The sequence below is a fragment of the Drosophila teissieri genome, chromosome 3L (assembly GCF_016746235.2).
Source record: "Drosophila teissieri strain GT53w chromosome 3L, Prin_Dtei_1.1, whole genome shotgun sequence".
In the NCBI taxonomy this organism is placed as follows: domain Eukaryota; kingdom Metazoa; phylum Arthropoda; class Insecta; order Diptera; family Drosophilidae; genus Drosophila; species Drosophila teissieri.
This window is the reverse complement of record NC_053031.1, coordinates 1,066,100-1,089,074: the sequence shown is the minus strand read 5'-3', so window position 1 is coordinate 1,089,074 and position 22,975 is coordinate 1,066,100. Positions and strand designations below refer to the sequence as shown.

Genomic DNA, 22,975 nt, shown 5'->3' with positions numbered 1-22,975 from the left:
CAGACGAGCCGGGCCATAAAAACTACATCGAAGAGTCGAAAAGGGGGCGGGGTTATGGGGGAAGCGGCATCAAGAGAAATTGTTGTAATATTTAATTGAATTTTTCCAAGTCAGCTTTATCCGCTTCATTTGCCGCCTGCCTCTCCGCCGCTTTCCCAATGAGTCATTAGAAAACATAAAATTTAATAAAAATCATAAGTGCTCGACGGCGGCGGCGGTGGCGGTGGCGGTGGCGGCGGCGTCAATTTAATGTTCAACTCCAGAGGCCATGGGATCTAGTGTGTGGATTGTGGATTGCAGAGCGGAGACCATGTGTTGTAATTTATAAAATGCATCTCGATGCAATTAAGTAAAGCATAAAAGTAAATTACAAACAAATGCGGAAGATGCAGTGCGCCCACTGCGGCCCAAAAGCCAAAAGTATTTATAAGTTGATTTTGATATTAAAAAATAACTCTGCCCGCTCCGTTCGGCTGGGAAATGATTTACAAATTAAGGCAGCTGGCTGAGGGAGTGGCCGGCCATAGGGCCTATGCCATACAAATCCGCCGAGCAGACACAGGCGGCATCTTTATTATTTTTAGATAAATATCTTTCGATTTCGCCCCAGCTGCACTTCCTCCTTGCGCTGCTTCCCGACTCAATTATTTATTTACTCTACGTTTAATACATTTTTAATGCGCGCGAAACCCTTTTTGGCACACAGTGCACAGCGCAACAACTCATCTGGCACTCGATTTATTCCCGCCAGATCCAGATACGCGTACGTACATAGCGATTCAGATAGGAATGATGCGAACAGGGGCTGCGATGCTGCACCTCATCATCAATTAGATGTGCCACGAGCTGTGGCAGCGTTTGAAGTTGGCATCGCGATGCTGATGGGAAATTAAGAGTGCAGCTCCTCGAAGGTGCAAAGATGGGGAAATAATGCGGATAATTCGCCAGCAGATCCGTCAGACGGCGATGTTGAATGCGAATGGCAACAGGCATGCGGTCTAATCGAAATACTCATATGAACTCGTTTCATTATGCCACTGGACTTGCAGCAGAAGACATGGAAGGTCTAGTGCGACTATTGCACTAATTTAATATACGTCAGTTTTCTTGAAAAAAAAGAACTCTTTGGTTTGGCCAATTTCCCTTCTAATGGTAAATACTTTATCGGAGTAATTGGCTTTCCTCGCTGCCCAAATACATTTGCCATCAAATATGCAGCTGGAAAAATGCAACTAAACTAAAGCAAATTAGGCGAAGCGCACATATTTGATTTAGTTACTTGCATTTCATATGCGCCGGCCCCCAATCGTCAAGGCCTTAAAAGCCCATAAATGTCAGGCCACGTCAGAGATTCGCCAGGAATTGTTAGATATGGGGGGCTATTGGGGGTTGTGGGGGGTTTTTTGGGGCGTAGGGGTGTAGGGGGATTTCTCTGCCGACTCGTCGACAAGTTGAAATGTCGAAAGCAATTAAAAATGTAGAAAATTCAATCGGAAAAATCTAATTCGATTTCTATGCCGCGTTTTTGCCATTGCCTCGTAGTCGCTTGCTTTTGCAACTTGCTGGAATGTGAATGTTCAGCACTCCGGCTCAGCACACAGATACACACACACCCACACACACACACACAGTGATGGATGGAGGGGCAATAACTGACATTCTGTGTAGGCCAAGAAAAAATATGGATTCAGCCCGCCCGGTCAAGAACGGCTCGAAAAAGAGCACACTTTGCCTTTGCTGGTCAGGTTTAGAAAAATACTAATGAAATTATATGCCAGCGGATGGCATATATCCTGCTCTCGACGCAGGACAAAGAGTATAAGCCAATAATAGAATTTTGCAACGGGGAAATGGAAATTCTTTCCGCCTCTCCAGACGTTTTATTGCGAATATGACGAGCTGATCTTGGACTCAGTCTGGACTACTTCCGATCGATTGGGCCTGAGAACCAACTACTTAATGCCGTTTTTCAGTTCATTAACAGCAATATTTTGTGCATAGAATTCGACAAAGTTATGCAAAATAATGCCTGTCAGTTGTGGGGCTTTTGTTTGGGGATCTTCTGTTTCCCTGCACCTTTAAGTTGGGGAAAGTTGAGGGGGCAGAGCGCTGCATGTTTTATGGCCTCGAATGCGTTTCATTAACACGTTAGCAAAAGGTGCGTAGTAAAAGCCTCCGACAGGAACCTTCCCCTTTCCCCCCTTCCAATCCTTTGGCCACCCGAACTCGTTCCACAGCCTATGTGATTTAGCTTTACAAATGAATGCGTCTGGCTAGTGCGAGAAGTTGGAAAAGCCCGCTGGAAAGTGGGTGTGGTGGGGGCTTCTCCTCCAGTCTGGTCAAAGGAAAAAAGCCGAACGAACACAAAACGTTGCGCCTGTTATTGGCAACTTCTGTATCTGCAAGTGTGCGTGTGCGCTCCAGTAGTATGTGTGGGAGTGTGCGTGTGTGTGTGTGTGTGTGTGTGTGTGTGTTAGCCATCCGCCCTCGCACGCACACCACGCAGTGTAGGCTATTTGAACATGGCCAACAGGCATTGCCAGGTCCTGGATTCTCCATGGCTTCTCTTCTCTTCTCCTGCGCTCCTTTTGCCAAAAGCCTCGAGTTGCACATGCACCTAATGCACACACACCCACACACACGCATTCGAAGGGTAGGCGGAGGGGGTGGCCAAGGGGAGTGGGCGGTTTAGGAGCCATCGCCTAACCAAATCGAGCCGTGTGTCTGCTGCGGTCGCCGGCAGCAACGCGTTGTCGGCGCTGCGTTTTCTATATACAGTGAGGACTCAGATTAAAAAACCCATAAATGCCCAACAAAAAAATCTTTAAAAAAGAATGTATTTAAGAAAACCCGAATAATTGATAAACTACGGTCATTGAAGGTAGCCTTGAACAAGTGTTGAAGTATTTTTGAGTAACGCTTTTATATTTAATCCATCCCAGTCCCATCCTTTCCTTGCTGTTCGTCACAGCGATTACCACTGTACATATATTTGATAGCGCACACGTTAGGAAAATGCATTTATCTCGGCCTATTGCCTGGGCACGAATTTGCAACTTCAGCCGAGGGAGAGGGTTGGGTTCTGTCTCGTTTTTGGCAGGCGCGCAACGAAAAATTCCGGTGATTCCCCTCTCCAAAGGGGGCGAACATCTGGGGGCGGGGCTGGAGCTCAAGCCGCAGTTGTCCATAGACTATAGTCTGGAGTATATAGTAAAGCAGCGACTGCAGCAACGGCAATTTGGACGCATTGCGTATACGCAACGTGGAATGCATACACGCACAGCAGGCACACACACACACACTTGGATACCCGAAATTCGCGCCCTGAAATAGGCAGCCATATTTTTCCATTATTAAAATACTTTTCCTCGTTTCCCTTTATCGTTACAGGTAAGTTCATGCGGTGACTTTCCCCTGGGCCGCGTAAGTACATAACATTTGTATTAATATTCCCCAATTGCCGACAACTCCGCACACCTCACAACTAAAATTCTGACGTGCAAATTGGCCAGGTTAAATGCGGGTTTTCTGGGGAAAAAATGGGAAAATAGAGAAAAATCCCGAAAGGGAGGGGTGCCAATTAAACTCTGAGCAAAGGGCTCTGTGAAGTGCAAATTAATGAACAGCGGCGCCAAGAAGCAGGAATAATAATAACAAATCACCGACTGAGGTCGATAGTAAATGCAATAAACTGCACACAACCTAATTCCCCCTCCGATTCCCTCTGACCCTCCCCGTGTGCAATGTCCATATGCAAATGATTTCAATGGAAGCCCAACACAGTCAACGCTGCCCTTTGTCCGCAACTATAACTACATCTACAACTGCAGAAAACTAATAACAAATTACAACAAGCGGCGCGGCGGAAAAGCCCACTGAAATCGGAAAATGGGACTAGTTTCCGCAAGCGAAGCTTGGAATGCCCTTAAAAAAAGTATATATGTATATACTAGAATGTCTAATAGTTTAAAGAAACTTCCAAATCTTCAATAACTACTTATAGTAAATATACATAATGGTCTCAGCAGAATATACGAATGCAGGGAACATTTTGTATTCAGTTACATAAGATATATGTAAGACCGAATTCCCAATGCCCTGGCAATGACTGTCCACTTCCCAATCCCCTTCCCCTTTCCCTCTCCGGCCCCCTTCAGTTTCCGATCCACTGCAAACAGGAAAATAATTATACCCTCTCTCAATAGTTGAGCTCAAAGTGGAAACGCCAAGTCGTGGCAGGGGTGAAAAAGAATTAATTCATTTCCGCTGAATGATTATGCACCAAAACTCTAAGAAATCTATGTGTAATTTGCGTTATTTTTCTACTCCACATTCTGCACTCGCACCGAAAGAAGTAACCACGTGTAATTAGTTGGGCGGGGGATTTGTAGCCATTGGTTAGGGGTGTGAAATATGCAAAATATGTAAAATATGAGAAGTGGAAATCGCAAATAAGCCAGCGCCGAGTTGACAGAGATACTCGTGCTCGGGGTTCTGGTTCTGGTTCTGGAAAAAGGGTTGGGGGGTTGGACAACCCCTGAAAAACCGCCACACAACGGGGATCAAAAGCCCTCGGGGCTGCTCTTTGAGCTTTGGTATTAGGAATATTTGGAATCGACACCGAAAAATATGAACATGAAACATTAACTAAATTGGACATTTCAAAAACATAACCCAATTTCATTCATGCATTTTGTTTCATTTAAGTTTACCCTCTAAGTGGCATACATTTCTATGTATCAAGAGATTATTTTCTATAAAATACAACTCTTTTTTTTTGGTGTAGCGAAAGAATAAAATATTTCAATATAGTAATCGCCGGCAAAACAAAAGCCGCTGACTCCTCACAGATGGCCAAAAGAGATGGCTGGTGCGATATCAATGGTGGTTGTACTTGTGAATTTATTATGTGTAATATTTAAATGCAACTCGCATCCACAATCATCAAAAGCAACCCGATCCGATCCTCCACTTTTGCTGTGGCCTGGATATCTGGATATCTGGATATTCCGGCAGTTGGGCACATACATTTCTGCCACATGTGTCCACTCCTCTGTTTTTATTCAATTATTTTTGGCTTGATGCGAGACTCTAAAATGCCAGTCCACCGAAGAGTGGGAAGCTTACAACTTTTTAGCTAAATTGTCTTCTGTCAGCTCATAAAAATCCCTCGATGACCTTCGCTGAACCCGTGAGCTCATAAAGTGCATTGCCGCCCATGTATTCTTGCCAACTCACCATTTGCCACCCACGGCGACCATAATTCATAAGCAAAACTTTTGCAAATATAATAACTCAACTTGGAAAAATAACTGAGCACTACTTGGAAACACCCTATGCCATTTAAAGTCCTAATATTTCGCTTAGAAAAAACACTTTTAAGCAATATATGTAATTTTATCATACATGTTTTGTTAGGGTATCTCAAACAATCAGTAACGGGCAGTCAAGTGTACCAATAATAATTCGTGCATCTAAATGGCAACTTTTCGCCAAACTTTCTCGCACAAAAAAACGCATAAATATAAAAACGCGTTCCCATAAATACAAAGGTTTCAGCAACTCACGCAAAAGCCATTTTACCCAGCAAATTCTAAGAAAATAAATGGCAAGGCACCGCGGCTGCACCTGCAAGTGGAAGTGGAAGTGGCAGTCAAAGTCGGATAAAATCGATACCCACACAAACAGGAGCTGCCAAAAAACGCAGCAGTGCGAGGCGCTGCATCCTTGTGTATACGTGCACATGCATCCTGTACCCCTGCCCAATTCTTTTGGGCAATGCATTTTTACGCCAACCCCTTGGAAGTGCGAGTTTTTTCGCTCCCCGCCCAGCGGCCGCTGCATTTCGCAAAAATGCAGTCGAATGCACAGACTGCGCCGGGAACAGGCGCCCAGAAATCGCAGAAAGACGACGGCGGACTCAGCTGCACTGCCGCTGCATCTTCAGGTCGCAAGCTGCCAGTTGCCAGTTCCAAGTTCCAAGTACAAGTACAAGCTGAAGCAAAAGCACAAGTACGACAGCAAGTACAAGTACAAGTCGAAGTCGCAGTCGAAGTGCCAGGCCACGAAGATGTGCGCCAGCCAGCCAAAAAGGCGGAGAAAAGCGCGCGCAAAATTCGCGTCGCCTCTTTGTGCTTATACTGGTGTGTGTGTGAGTGACTGTGAGTGTGTGTGTGCCCCAAGTTTGGGGCAACTTTTCTGACTGAATGCCCTTCGCGAAGGGGGGGCAGAAACGGAGGCGCTCTGACGCACTTGCAACGCACAAAGAAATGGGGGAAGAGGAAAGAACTTGCAACGGGCTTAGTTTCACTTTCAACGTGTTCTTTAAGTGAAAACATGAAGAATGGGAACGCTTATTAACTTATTTTTGAAAAAGGTTATTAAGTTCCCGATTTCCTTTAAATTCACTTTCTAAAGTGTCTGCAGGATTCAATTAACCTCCCCAAAAAATGGAAGTCATACATTTTTAAAGGAAAGTAACCCGCCCCATTAGGTCACGAAATTAACCGAGAAAGCAATTTAATCTACGAACTTAAAAGTGCCACCGCGGGGAAATGGAAATGTGGAAATGGAAATGTCGAAATGTGAAAATGTGGAAATCCAGCAAGCAGTCGCCCCCTCGACTTGCCACCTCCACCAATTACTGCCCCATTTGTTCGTGTTGCATGTCGTGTTCGTGCTGTTGTCCTGTGCAAATAATCAATAAATCTAATTCAATTATTATTATAATTATATTTTGAACATTCATAGACATTTGTATAAGGCTGACTAAGCATTTTCTTGGTAAATAACATATAATATTATTATGTGCCATAACGTGCGTACACCACCGCACACCAGTGCCCAATATATGTGCATGTGTAATGGCTGAGAGTGGCACCCTCGTTAATTATTCAAAAGCCAAGCACCCACAACAGACCCACTAATGGTATAGTATATGCTATAGCGATGGTATGGATTCCCTCCCTATATATATGTATGTATGTATGAATGTAGGTCCCTTCGTCTATTGTGCGACCCAATAGATGTGCAGATAGCGAGCGTGTATTGGGAGGAAAATTCATTAGTCTGCATAATGAATAAACATAAAGACAAATAAAATTATTCCAATTAAAATAAATTGCGCACCAATATTAAAATAAATTTGCGTCCAAGGCAGGCCACACCCCACAACCACCCACTTCGAATGTAATTAAGGGCAGTGTGTGCGAGTCACAGTCCCAATTCAATAGATCGAACTATATTCAGAGGAGCTTCCCCACCTCAAACTAAGTTAATATGAACGTCATGAACGAGTGAACATTGTACTGCCTTGTATGTGAGTAACTGGAGTTTGAACAATTCGGATTTACAAGTTGACTGGCAGCTTATAAGTCATGGACTCCACTTACGAGAAGTCGAGACGAATGTATTTATTAGTTTAATCTGAATACTGTTTTTCAAAACTGTAACAAGAACTATCTGGGCACGGAAATTGACATTAGGCGCCATAAATCCCAATGAAATGTAGAAAAGCTGAAAGTATATCGAAGACGTTTAAGTGCTTTTGCTTTTGCTTTGGCTTTTGCCCATCGGAGAGGTAGGAGGCTGGGGCACATAGTTGGCTGTAACTTTGTGGCAGCTGCACCTGCCCCACAACCAGGCCATCTCGACCAACTCGTGTCGGCCCCCCAAGACAATTAAACTTTTACAATGCAGTGCGGAGGCAGCTTATGGCCGTTCCACTTCTAATGTTGCAACTATAAAACATACTTTGTTGCTGAATTATATTTAATCAATTTTTATTGCACGCCGACTTCATTAAAGTATAAAAACATTTCGAGTGTGTGTATGTCTGTGTGCACTTGCAACAAAATACCCGCCCGGCATTGTAAACTCGAGCAACTGGCCGGTTGGTCGGAGGAGGAAAACGAGCAGGAGAACTTGAAGTAGAAGACAGCCACATCGTCGTTTTCATTTGGCGTCTTAGTGGCCATAAAAGCATTTCTAGCTTGTTTAATGTTTATTTTATAGTTTAAGTTTGCATTTATTTGGTCTTTTAGTTTTTATTTGTTGCAGTCGCGCTGCAGTGCAGTCGCACTGAATGGCAAAAACAAAGGCACACAGAGAACGAAAACGAAATGGCACTTGGTAAGCAATAAGTGATGGAAGTTTAGTTAACAGCTGGCACTGTGGGTCTTTAAAGGCCTGATAGTGTAGAAAAACAAATAAATCATGAACTAAGGGAGCAAAATGATCGATTTACTTAAGGCTCCTTTAGATACCAACTAATCCTGTGACCATTTCATCTTATTAGCTTTCGGTTAGCACTCGGAAGAGCAAGTGCAACAATTTAAGAGAATGTCGGGGTGGATTCATCGGAATCAATGCGCCGCGTGGGCAGAATGACTTTGCCTATGGCTGGCAATTAACTATTTGCCTTTGAAACAAATCAACGGAAGCACTTTATTTGCTCAGTCCTAATTACAACAAACAATTACACCGAATGGCCGGGGAAAAACACACGGGAAAATTGGAAGAAAAGCCAACCCTCTGAAAAAGGCGACAGACAAACTGCATGGTGGGGCCATAATAACAATAACCCACGGAAACGACGAAAAAAAAGCATAAAAATCAACCAAAATGCCGGCATTTAGTTTAAATACGGGGACAATGCACACAGCCACAAATTGAGACTCATTTACAATAAACATTATACACATATTTGAGTTAATTATATTGCAAGAGCCACAAACGCTGGTGCGGCCAAATGACAATCAACAATCATAAAAAATCCACTAAGAAGCACAAATAGAAAACAGCGGAAAACTTTATTTACGGGCGATTTTTACCTCGATTTTTACCTTGTTCTAGATAGTGAAAAAAAAAGAATAACAGGGGACCACTCGCCTGCACAAATTACAATAAATTATTAAACATGCCACACGCTTATATGATTGCAGTTATTTTATATTTGGAATTGGAGATGGACACGTGAAGTGAACTGAACACGAGCATTGAAAAATTCATTTGAAGTTTCTTAATGTAAAAACCAAATACTTGCAGTTCTAACCTCCAAGTTGAAGTTTTCCAGCTTTCATCACGTTGTCACCACCAGTTTGTACTACAACTGCTTGCCTCACTTTGGTATTTGTTTTTGCCATTTTTTATCGTAGCATTCGTTTCGTTACTGGGCTGTTTTATCAAGTCACATTTAATATTGTATTTACCCTGTCTGGGCTTTTGGTAGCAACGCGGCTCATTTGGCTTAAATATCTCGTGTCAAGCAGACATTTGACATAAATTTTATGTTTGCATTTAAATATACACATATTGAAGGCGGGCAGACAGCACCGAAGCCCATAGTCTGCAAAAGCAGCCAAGTCAGCCTATTGAAATATAATAAATAAGTGAAATATTTCTTTTAACCTCATGGAAATCTTAAAGATTTCAAAATGTGTGCCAAAATTAAATTTCCCCAGCTCGTCAGAGAACGCATACAAAACGATAGCAACTTTCTCCTGGGGTTGGGCAAAACTGAGGCAGACTGGGTGTGAAGAAACGAAGGAATGAAGGTCCATGGCTGCATATAAATTATTAGCAGTCATAAATATGCCATAATGTCATTTATTATATACGTTTTCATTTTATTTTTTGTCGCGCTCGCGCTCGTCTCTGCATTTTCCTTGCGCGCTCGCATGGGGAAAAGGCGAAAAGGCGAAAACTTTTATTGCCAAGTTTAATGAAAAATTATAAAAGGCGTCGCAGGCGCAGTTGGGAAAACTCAAATGGGCGACAGCATAGTTCACCTTCACCACCCGTCTAGTCCCCTCCCTCCCCCTTTCCCCTTTTGTAGTGGGGTATTATTTAAATTATAAATTATTGAATATTTTCCGCCTCGCAATTTGGCAAGTCGCAATCGCAGGGCCGTTTGCCCAGGGTTCTGCGTCAGGCGCGGGAATCATTATATTTTATATTACGTATATAAATATTAGATGATGGCAATGTCGGCAATTTTTCACCGCGCCCAGTCAGCCAGGACTTTCTTGCCGCCAGGAATCAGGACTTTGGCATTCGCTTTGTACCTCAAATACGCTGGGTTTTTGATCAGTACTTTGATAAGAGAGATATGAAAGCAGGCAATACTCCCTGAAATCTGTATTATAAGTTTTTAATTTCATTAGTGGTTATTATCACCCTTAGTTTGGTTAAGGAACATATACAGATCTGTGAGAGGATAAGTCTGCCCCCTGATCGCATTTGCTTGTATTCATTGTTTGGTGTTAATCCTGCTTTACTCACAGCTCTAACAGAGTTTTTCATCTAATTCAAAAATATGAATTCCCAGATGAGACAGATTCATCTGCAATCATGAGTCACCGATCAGCTGTCCTCTGCAAGTGGAGTGTAGTACTTGAAAGTGCAAGGGTATAGGGCATTCTTTGTTCTCGCGCGATCCCAATTTTTTCACGTTTTTATTTTCATTTTTTTCATATTTAAATAATAGATTAAGCCGGGCAGGAGAGCCCGTCGACGGGGTGGAAGATTCGGGAAAACGGTGGCGCGGTAGTAAGTATCTGTATAATCAGGGGTTGATTTCTGTTTTTATGTATTTGCATTATTAATAAATTCCTTGCCCGTGCATTTGGCCATAATTTTTTCGCCGGCTGCCTCCCCATTTCGTTTCGTTTACTTATTGTTTGCATGTATTTTCGTATTTTTGTATTTTTATATTTATTTTATAAATTGCATAAATTGATGAAACATGAGGGGTGGCATGGTGGCGATGCGCGGCTTTGTCTGACTGCCCTTGGTACTTTGGCCGTGTTTTGTTTGGTCACTCAAGTTTTTCACTTTTAATTAAAAAGCAATGGCGCTGTGTCTTTGTTTGCGGTAGTTGTAGCCAGCCGAAAGTGGAAATTGACATAAATTGATTTTATCGCAGCAGATTTAATGACAACGAAAGCCACCTCCCCCCTCCCCACCCGCGCAATGCAATTTTTGTAATGAAAATGTTTAAACGCATAAAAATCGCCATCGCCCAGGACCAAGGATTTTTATGCACTGCTGTCGCATTTTCGCGCTTACATTGTAAACTGGCTGACAGGCCGAGAGAGGGGGGGTTTTTCGGGTGGGGGGCTCTGGGCAGGACCAGTACCAGTACCAATACCAGTACCAAGGACCAGGACGAGGCCTGAGTCATGCCCGGCCACATGGGCTTGTCCAGGAAGGAAGGAGTCCTCGAAAGTAAGACCCAGCACGGCGGGAAGACTCCGCGCCACTTGTACTGTACGTGGGCACTCGGCAAAAACGCAAATATTTTATTACGCTTCAGACCTGAGTAGTTGCGTTGTAAATTCTGCAGTTTTACGGTGCCCGAGTTCTGCTCACCGCTGCACTGGGAAATAAAATGGCACCCAATGCCGATAAGGCGCCTAAAAGGCATTTGCCATGTAAACAACGGACTTCGGGATATAAACTATAATGTTGCATACTCTCAAGTGATTTAAGGGAAACGCTGATAGCTAAGATGTTTTTTAACAACTAACTACCTTTAGTAGACACATTTTCTCTCCGTGCAAAGTCCTGCTCTGTTTGTCAGTCGAAGTGCGGCACATGACCATGCACATATGTGCGGTGGCAACGAGTGCCCACCTCTCTGAAAACTTGGGAGCCTTCGAATCCTACATTTAATTAGATTGCAGCCTAATCCAAGTGCTTTCATTTGTTTGGCCATCCCAGGTGGCCCTCGAGTGCGGCCTCGACGAAGAGAAGACGACTTCGAGCAGCTATATTGATTTAATTAAACACGAAATAACATAGTTGCAGAGCAGCGAGAGGAGTTATGACCGGTTGGCCGCATTAAATTGCATAATCTGCCAAGAAATGTGTGCGGAAATCTGCATTAAATCGGGCTTAAACACACATAGATTTACATCAATTTTTGGTCGTGGCAACAATCGACACGTGCGGGGGCATAAATATTGAAGACATTTTAAAATTTAATACGCCACTTAGGCACGAATTAGCATACAAAGTGAATTAATTACGAGCGTTATACAATTAAGTAAATTTCATTATATTGAATTTTTAAATTTGTTTCCCCACACACACACACGTTGGCCCTCGGACACACACACACACACCCACACACACAGTGTCACCCAGGCAAAGTGAATGTAATTAGAAACACAAATATAATTACGGACAACAAACTCACTCACACACACAGCGGCGGAGAAAAGGTGAGCAGTTGTAGATATAGAAACACATCCTACATTCGAGTGTATACGCTATATGTCATATACAGCACGCCACATTCGGTGCTGGGTACTCGGTAATCGGTATTCGGTACTCAGATGTCCGGCGGTTCAGAGCTCGAGCTCGAAACACGGAAAGCTCATTATGAAATGCCACGGGCCAGATGGAGGAGACACCGTTTATAGGAGCGATGAATGGGAATGTTTTGAGCGGTCCGGTCAAGTAGAATCAATAAATTAAACAATGAGTGAGTTTTAATAATTGATTCCCGATTGCATTCACCGCCGAATCGGGTACAGTCCGCTTTGAATCACTTTGCCTGCTGAACCTGATTATTATTTCAACACACATCTTAAAGGACAAATTCAGAAATTCTATTATGTTCATAGCTGCATTTGCAAATTCAGTGACGGGGAGTTAATAAATTAGTGATTTCCAAACAGTTTGATTTTACTCTCTCAGACTGGCCCACAAATATATTTTAAATCTGAACATCTTCTTGCTCTGAGTTCTTCACTCGTCCCTCTTAGGCGGCTTTCACTGTAAGCAATCTGCACTGCCGCGATTCGCCGCCCCGTCCCCAAGGATTTGCTCGTCCTGGCCATCGCTCGACCTTCTTTATTATTAAAATACAATTTTTATTTTTAAATACTTCAATTTCTGGTCTGTTTCTGCCATTCTCCTTGTCCCTGTCCCTCTCATTGCCCCTCTTCCTGTCCCTGTCATTGTTCCTGTCCCTGTCTCTGTCCTTCGCCACCTTAACCCCCGAATGGCCCACTGGCTTGGCTTTAGTCCTTTGGCGCCTTCCACTGACCTTTCGCTTTTCTCGCCGCCCTGCGCACCGAGCTCAATTATAATTTATTATTTTCCCTTTTTTGTAGTAGTATTAATAATATGAAGATGAGGCGGCGGCCAGCAACATCCGGCCCTTTCCTATTTCTTTCTTTTTATATAATTTTACAGCCTGCCGGCCACGCCCACATAAATTATGCCTTGTGTAATAATTAATATGCCGTCACTTTGTAGCCCCCCCTCGCCTCAGATTCTGCACTTTTTCCTTGGCCTTTCTCTGGATATAATTGTATTTATTTTACATTTAAGCGCATTTTAAGTCGCAAGTAAGTAGGCGGCAGCTGCGGGGGGAGTGGGCAATTTAAATGACAAAATTATATATTTAGTGGCTCGGCAACCTTCTTTCAGATTGGCAAAGACCCCCCCTTCCTCCCTTCTCCCCACTGTCTCTGGCTTTTCTCCATCGCCGTCTCTCTGTATTGTAAATGTAATCAAAAATATCGATCGGTTTTATGCAAATTGACTGCGCTGCCCCTCGCGGTCTCCTTGGCCCCCTCTACTCGGTGTACGAATTTCTTTTTGTTCTATTTCTATTTATGCCGTAATTTAGCAAGAAAATGGCGGCGAAATCATAAAATTACATTATAATAAAAAATACTTATTATGCTGGCGTCAGTTGGTCGCACCCCAAAGTTCCCCCTTCAATTAAATTGCATTTCCTTTCCTTTCGATTCCTTTGGCTTTTTGTCTTTTGTTTTTTCTGTTTTTTTTTTGTTTTTTGTTTCGCTGCTGAATTTATACATTTATACATTTTCCTCTCCCTGTGGCTTTGTTTCGCTGCGTTTTTCTTGCTTTTGCTGCAATTTCTAGTTGATTGGAATTCAATTAATTTTATTTGCTTTACTCTGCAATTTCCTTTGCATTTTTTATTGTCCCCGTATTTATTGGCACACACCGCAGCGAGCAGAAGGAAACGCGATGTGAAAATGGTGAGGGTTTTCCGGGGCGCTCTTGCTGTTGCTGTTGGTGGTGGAAAAGAAAGAAAAGCCACAGCAAGTCCGCAACTAAGCTGGGGACGTAACAACAAAACTGCAGTTTAATGGAGATTTCCTTTCTTCAGCAAATACCGTGAGCCCATTGATTTCGAGTCCTGCGTTGCTAAACTCGCATAATATAATATTGAATTATATTTATTTTATAGTTAAAAAACCATCATGGGAAACGATTATTACCTAATGAATGCCAGTCAATAGTAATATAATTACAGCCACACTTAAAATGACTCCCATGAATTAATAGATATTACTATCAGAAATATCCAAAACTACATAGCTTGCATTTGCATTTTAGCAATAAATATTTACTTTAGAAATCGTAGGGTACTTCCAACTTCGGTGTGCCACCCAACTTGCCTTTGTTGCCTTGTTCTTGTTTTACTTTTGCTTTGCATTTGGCGCCAATTTAGTAAATAATAAAAATGGCAGTCAGAGCTTGCACTTCGCACTTAGCGGCGGACCCACGGCCACGCCCCCTCCTCCAGAGCCGCCCCCTATTGTCGCTGGTGGCTTTGTTGTTGTTGTTCTTGTTGGCTCGGGTGTTTTTGTGGTCGCCGGTCGTCATTGCGGACACTTTGTGGGCTTGTGGACTGCGGTGGCCTTTTGTTTGCTCCTCGTTGACTTATTGCCCGACTGCATTAGTTGTGACCCACGACGACCAGGACAACCAGGACACCCAGGACAGCCAGGACAACTGGACAGCGGAGAAGCGGCCAAGCAGGAGCCCTGATTGCCAGCCAGGCTCAGCTCAACGCGGCGTATACGTAATCTGCATTGCACCTGGCCCGCTTGCGGTATTTAATTGTATTTCATTAATAACAATTTGTGTAATGAAAAAAGGCAACCGAGGAAATTGATTAAACGCAAAGTCCGCAGATGCTCTGCTGGTGGGATTTATAGGCTATGCAGGAATATATGATTTTAAATAATTATTTAAATTTAATTTTAGACGGACTCCAATTTCCCTCAATATATTCTGTTTCATTTTCAATGTTTTTCTTTTAAAATGTAGAAAAGCTTTAAATATAAAACGTATAGTAACTATAAAACTACGAATGCAGAGTATCACTGCATCGCGCATACGCCCTGTTGTGCTGGTCGCCATTGTGGCCATAAACGTAAATTAATTTAGTTGAAAGCTGTAAAGTTAAAGCTTTGTTCACAGTTTGTCCGGAGCAGGACTAGGAATCGGACTTTTAGCCAGGACTTCTGGACTTCAGGACTTCTTAGTCCGCCGATGGCGCCAAGTGCAGTCACTTTGCGCTGTTCTTTGCACTTCGTATGTATTGGCCCTTCTCCTCTTTGTTTGACCATGGATTTTACTCTATGCTCGCCCACTTGGCCGTGTCAGGTGACAAAGTGGCCTTGAAGGCCCGATAAGACGCGATTTGGGGGCTTGGAGGTGGGCCAGCCGGAAGTGGGCAATTAAGTGTCATTAGGGTAAAAATAAGTGAGTTAAAATAATATTAAAAATAGGCGGCTCGACTTCGCGCGATCGCTATCACATGTGAAAAACGGTGAGACACTTATTGTTTGGCTCTCAGCCCATTTGCATTTGCATTTGCAATTTGCATATAAATAAATTTCGTGTACAATACAATAATAAACAAAAACTCCGAAAACGCCGAGGCAAAGGCAGCATTTAAAAGTGCAATTCATGGCAGAGTAATAATAATACAAAAAAAAAAAAAACACAGATACAGCGAACCTACTAATAACAATTTCCGGCGCTGCATTATGCAAATGACTTTTAACAGCGAAAATCTCAGCGGCCGAGGCAACTTTTCTTCGCATTGTCAGCGCAATACGAAATATACGAATAAAAAACGGACGGAGAAACAAACAAATAATTGCATACAAAATGTGTGCGATTTATTTGGGAAATAACCGCAGTAGCGGCAGCATTTTTTCCATTTTTTTTCTCCAATTTTTAATGAAATCAAAGTAGCAGATGTTGCATCACATCCTCAGCGCGGCTAAGTAGAAATTATAATGCAATAACAATAAAAACAGCGGTAGCCAGTGCAAAAGGCCAACCGAGCGATCGGCCAACAAAACAACGCACAGCCCACAAACAACAAGCAGCAAGCAACAAACAACAATAAGCCAGTCGCAGCGGATACACTCGTATCAAGAGATCGAAGAGTGGAATACCCTTCAATGCGGATGCTCGATCGAGTGCGGTAACCTGCGGCTCTGACTCACACTGCCCGAGCTCAATAAAATAATAACAAAGAAGTGCCAGCTGCACTGGAAGGAATTTTCGTTACTATTTGATTATAGTTTCTATACACACAGTACACAGAAAGCTAGTAAAAATTCCCCAAAAATTATTAGCATTTCAGGTTTATTCAAAACAAGCTGCTGATATAAAATCTAATATAATATTATAGATCGAAGTGCCAGCCATTTCTGGCAGTGTCTTCGACATCAGCTCGCAGCATTGACGAATGTTGTGCTGCCGTTCGACTGTATTTTTAGTATAATTATGGCTGAAAAAATGGGCCAGCCAACTGCAAGCATTACACACACATATAATTTAAATTTAGTTTAATTGTTATTCTCCGGTAGCCCGATGACTGGGGTCTGCTTTTGCGGCAAGAAATAATAAAGCAAAAAACATGACAATTGCAATTGCAATTGCGATTGCAAGTGGAAGCGGGACTCGGAATGGGAATGGGAATGGAAATGCCAACGAAAAATTAAAACATACGGCTGCTGCTGCTGCTGCTGTTGCACTGGCATGCGAAAATTAAATAGATGCAATTAAACATCCGCTAAATAATAAATGTTCAAATGCAGCTGCAGTGGGGCAAAGGGCGGACTTGGGGGAGATAATTAAGTATGCAGAAAATACTAAGCAGATGACGCTGGACACTGGACAAAGTGACGAGGCAATAAGGTTCACGAATAATTCCGAGAATGTTGCGTGGGAAACTTTCGCAATAAACACGGAATACCCCTAAAAATGTCGGCTCTTTCCGGGGAATCGCCCAAAATCGGATCCATCCGGATTGGGAGGCAATCATTCATGCAACTTTGTTGATGGCCAGCAGGAGCTCGCTTGCCTTCATTTACAATCAAATTTACTGCAGCTACACTGGAGAAAGTGTTTGATGTGCAAACCGAAAAAAGTATTCATTGCATTTACACTCATGTACACCTTGCTACTTTCGTAGCAGCTATTGTTATTCCACACTAATGAAACAGGCATCGATTCTCTCAGTGCAGCATCTTCCACCTGGCTGCTAGTGCAGCCGTAAAAAGCGAACTCGGCTTTTATATAAAATGCATGCTAACCATAAAAATGCAGGCGAACGTAGGAGCAGCAGCCCCCAGCGCTGCTGCCATTTATTTATGTTATTCCTTGGCCTGGCCCAATAATAAAAGTCCTTGCTGTGTTTTAACTACAATGTTGGCGGCTGCTGCTCAGAAAATTGCATTACTGCTGCATGTGTGTGCGAGTGCGAGTGTGGCAAGTAGCAAGTGGCAAGTGGGGAGTTGATTTCTCCACTGTTTTGCGCAAATTTGATTAATCAGAGACAGCCGCCGCCGTTGCCGGGCTGCCCCGTATGTCCCTATCTACTCGACGCGAGACGCCTTGTCAAGAAGTCATCGATACTTTTGCGCAATCAGCGCAATTTGTGTGCGACGCCGTCGCTGTTCGCAAGTTCGTTCGCCCACCGCAGTCCTGAGCCTGGAAATCAAATTTAATATTATTATGATACACTTGTGTGCCGAACGGAGCAAGTGCTCCGGGAGTGCTGAATGTGAGGGTGTCTCGTTCCGCAGTTTCCCTGTTTCCCAGTTTCGCGGCTCTGGAATGACTTACGAGCACAACCCCCGGCGGCACTTGATTATATATTCCAACGTATTCACGGCTCAATAGAGCCGGAGTGCGTCGCTTTCCTAGCGCCCCCCGTATTTTTTATATGTATGAAAATAATAAGTGAAAATATTCATGTTTGGTTTTAGCGCACAATTGCGCACGTATGGACTTTGCCGGCATGAGATCGGCAAGGGTTGGCCCTGCATTATTTATGGAGCTCACACTTTGAGCCCAACACTTGGCCGGAATTTGCGATGCCAACTGTTCCGAAAACATCCAAGGTTACCGCTCGAGTCGAGTTTTGTCGCAGGCAATTAGGGGAAATCGTATTGTTCTCTATGCGAGTTCAAAGAGAAGCTTATCAGACGTCCGCAGAAATCCCTCGAGTCTGGTTATACCTCATAAAGTGCTTAGAGGTATGAAGCTAACTTGTAAGCAGCACTATTGGCAATTTGGAAAACCTTTTAAAATAAATGTTTATATGCTTTATAGAGCATATAAACAGACAGAGGTGTCTAGGTCACTTTTCTTGGCTTTTTTCCCCTTGCTTTCACTCAATTAGCAGCTCTGAAGAAGAAAGCACTTCTGGTTCTCTTCCCTCTTCTCCTTCATTTCCAAACATTTGTGTGTTTGGATTTTAGTGCAGATTTTTAACATTTTATATTGCACGTCATTACAGACAATTAAATGCAAAGTAGTTTCCTGCACTTGCTTCTTCTTCTGTAAAACAGCCACTATGCAACCACCCACCCACCAGCCACCCACCGCCCCGCGTCCCCGCATCCAACCCCTCATCCGCCCACACGCGGTCAAAATGCAAAAAAGTTGAGAAGTTAAATGCCGACATCTAGTGGCGTGTAGCAACAACAATGCCGGGGCATTCATTCATATGTGGCACAGAGCAACAACAACGGCACAGAAACAGAAACAAAAACAACAAAAGCAGCAACAACATTTAAAACAACACCAACGGAGGCAACAACAACAGCAGGCAGTGATTATTGCCGCAACAGAGCACATTACACTTGTTTTTCTTGGCGGTCTTTGAACTACTCTCACTGAGGGTTCGTAATATTTTGGACAATTTAGAAAAGTAATAAAAACTTTCGAGACACAAATAAGTTTCTATAAATTAATGTCTATAGGTGTATAATGTTCATTTATAATTACTTCCTTTGTTGTATCTATTATACTGTGCAGTGTATGAGAGCCCTCGTTTTGAAGAGTCGAAAATGTTAGTTGTTGTATCTTTTTGTATAAGTTTTTAGTTTTTTACGTTTGCCATGTGGTGTGTGTGTGTGTGTGTGGGCTCCATGTTGCTTTCCTCACTTTTTGCTGTTGATTGCAAATCTACATACGGACGTACGGACATACGGACACACGGACATACGGACAAACGGACAAAAGGCGGCAGGGGAACTCGTCTTACTTACTTACGCTCGTATGGAAAAGATAAATATCAGAGGCTCTGACGTTGGGTTTTTAGCAGAAGGCGACTGCAGAAACAACGGGCTGTAAGAAAAACAATTATTATAAATACATGTGGCACAGTGTGTACTGGTACTGGGTCTACGCAATTCAGTTTGAGTTTGGCCCACGACTGACGACAACTTCCGCCTCGGCCTCGAATCGCTTGAATGAGGTTGCAATTTATGCCACTTGCTACTTGCTACTTGCCACTTTATTATTATAATACAGAGAGAAACACTTTTTACTTGCTGCCGACCGCCGTTTGCCGCCCATTATTTTTGCAGTGTTTTGTAAGCGCTTTTTCATCAGCATGTTGCAATTGATAGTCGGGGAGTTGGGGAATGAATTATTCAAACGCTTTGCAGGAAGTGCCTTACTTTTTGAGTTGTGCAATCCGGTGGGTGAAAAGAGTTGTGCGGCCACAGAAAGACAGTACAGTATGCGGACAATGATCTATTGGATCTTAATTGAAAACACTTGCTAATATGTTATATACTAAATCTATGGGATTTTTAAATATAATTATTCGTACACTGCATAGCTGTAAATTAGTTTCCACTCTATCCTGTAATCCATTATTTATTTATCTAAGCGAAACAAAGAGACAACAAATATGAGCCTAATAATTTGCACAAACAAAATTAACACAAACTGTTACTTTTTGTGCAGCCAACTCGAAGGTGGCAAGTAAATAATCGGCTATCAGTTTCTATTAATTACATTCGAACCTGATCAACAAATCGCATTAGTCTCTGTCTGACAAATTGGCGTAAATAGCAAAAACCATAAATGCCAAATCACAGCCCCCGAAACAAAAGTCAAATGTCGCATTAGGCCAAATGCAATTGCCGGCAATTAGAGGCGAAATCGCATGCAAAAAATCGGATTACGAAATTAATAAACTCGCCCCACGCACGCGTTGCATAAAACAGGGCAAAAACTAAACGCACGCAAATTATTTAACATTGACAAATGGCAGAGCCGCAAAAAAGAGCCCATTAAATATGCATAACATAAATAACGAACTATACACTATACAATGCCCGCTTTTTTGCCCATTTTTAATATCATCAGTAAATCAACAAATTAAAATTTCTGCACTTGTCCACGAGCAACAAGTTACGGCAACATGTTGCCCGGATTCAATCTGGTGTAGCCGCTGGCTGGCTGAAAGCCACAAAAACCCGGAAACCACAAATATTTTGACACAAACACAGTGGCAAAAAAGGATGGCTTTAAAGGACAATTGTTATGCTGCTGCCATTGCGTACTTTCAGCATAGGCCCAAAAGGGACGACGCACACGCACACAGCAAAAATATGCCGAAATCAACGCAAACAGTTTCCACCAAGGCAGCAGGAATCTCCAGCAAGGATGCTGCGAAAGGCCAAGTAACTGCCACAGCGCCACACAGCCCGCCCCAAAAAGGCTGCCCCAAAAAGTGTGCTACACACAGACACACTCGCAAATTGCATTTGTGTGGCTTCAAGGTCAAGTACAAGCCAAGCAACCACCCCACAAAAAAAGACGAGCGAAAATAAAAAAGCCAGCAGAGCAGACAAACGCAGGACACGAAGAGACATCGCAGACATTTCCCAACCAGCCCTCCCCCATTTTCCCCACCCTCTCCTGCCCCATCACTTTTCGGGGAAAATGGGGCGTGGCTGAGGGGCTTCTGGCTTCTAATGTGGTTGCTACTTTCAGCCACCCAACTTTGCCTCGTCCTTTCGGAAAGGTTGACTTTCCACAGTCGACATGATATTTTCACGCTTTCATTGTTTGTGCTTTTCATTTTTTGTTGTTTTTCTTTTTTTCGTTGCCTGTGCTCTGCTGCTTTGTTGTCTTCACCTCCCCCCCAACCACAAAAAGCCCGGACCTCGGAAAACACTTGTTGAGCTTACTTTTAGCGGGGCCTTAAAGTCAAGTCGAGTGCAAAAGTGGCAAACCAAAAAGGGAAGCTGAAAATTCTGAAATATAAGTGGCCGGAGCAGCAGCTGCATTCCGCTGCAAAGCCGAGCAAGTCTTGGGAAAACTCACACCCGTTTGGGTCGGGAAAAGTGGGAAAAGCGGGGCTGCACATTCGCTGCACTCTCGACTGGGCGGACAGCAAAACTGGACAGAGGAGAGCAGCTCCTTGGCAAAAAAATCCTGCTGCTCCTTGAATGCACGCAGAAAGAGGGTGAGATGGGCACTTCAAGTGTGTGCAGATTTAGCATACCAGTTTCTTGGTATGCTTGTTTATCCTGTTAAGCATAACGTTTGCAAGAATCGAATTTAACCAGCATAACTGTTTGGGAAGCTGTTTGGGGTCGTGCAGCCAGGACAATGCAAGTGCAAGATTTCCTGGCAGTGTAGCGTTTTCTTCACTCAGCCTGTCTGCTGCCATTGTCCTATAGGATTATTATTTGCTTTTGTCGCGCATATGCATATAAGTTTTTCCGAAAAGAAAGGCAGAACTCGCTGACTCGCGAGCTGCGGAAAAAATATTAAAAACTGAGACAGGCGAGCGGGCTGGGGAGGAAAACCTTTGGCACCTTTGTGTGTTCGCATTCGTTTCTCACTTTTAATTTGGCACGCCGTTTTCCCCCCTTTCCCCGCTTATCAATGTTTTAGACAAAGGACAAAGTTTTGTTTGATTCCTTTTGTGTGTGCAGCCAACGGCGACGAGGCAGAAAAATAATTATCATTGATACAAAAGCGAGGAAATACTTCGATGCATCGCCGTGCTGGTGTGCAGAGGTGTGCAGGTTTGCAGTGCACATATGTTAATATACAACATATACATTTGCCTGATTAAAATGCAACAAAGAACAAGATGCACCACCGCCTCCCATCGAATCCGAGGCCAGGCAGCCGGAACGGATCCGGATCGGAGTCGCATTGAGTCTGGGAGAGCACGGCAAATAAACAAATTATATTAGTCATCTAATAATAAGCGCACACAAAAACTGACCAGGGCTCATCCATTTATTATAGATTTTCCCGCTGGTCCTCGTGTTGCCCCTCGGTTTGTGATTTATGCATTTTTGCTGCAATGTCGCATGCAAATTTGGGAGCCCGAGGTGTGCGGGTGTTGCTCGCCGTTCAATATTTTATTAATCGCATGTTATCAATCAAACAACAACTACAACCTGCCACTGTCACTCCCGCAAAGTGTCCAGAGACGAAACCCGAAACTAAACAGAAACGCAGCCAAAGGCAAGTGCAGTGAAGCCTGCTTTGGGTGGATGAAATGGCAAGGCAGTAGCATCATCTTATTAAGCATCTGGAATGCCCAAATGTCTTCAGTACTTGTGGGTTTATTCATCACAAAAAACTGAAAGTCCTTTAAGATTACTTAATTTTATAAGCCGGATGCCACAATTGCTTAACACCCCTCAGTGGCACAATTACGCAGTCTGACCTGTACAAACACACAAGCACAGAGCAGAAACCACATGCCACACACACGGCGTATGCGTAATGCGCAAATCAAAATCAGAAATTCGAGACCTCCAATTGCCCCCCGTGAGCCACCCGTGATCCCCCCGAAGCCCCAAACGAACGGCCCCTTTAAGGCTGCGGCTACTTAGCAACAAATTCGATTTGC

The 22,975-nt window shown here is 43.3% G+C and overlaps 1 protein-coding gene across 2 annotated transcripts in view; it reads left to right on the top strand.

Moving 5' to 3' along the window:
* Positions 1 to 22,975, top strand: part of LOC122615580 (protein bric-a-brac 1) — a 58,123-nt gene that overhangs the window by 18,487 nt on the left and 16,661 nt on the right. The window lies entirely within an intron of this gene.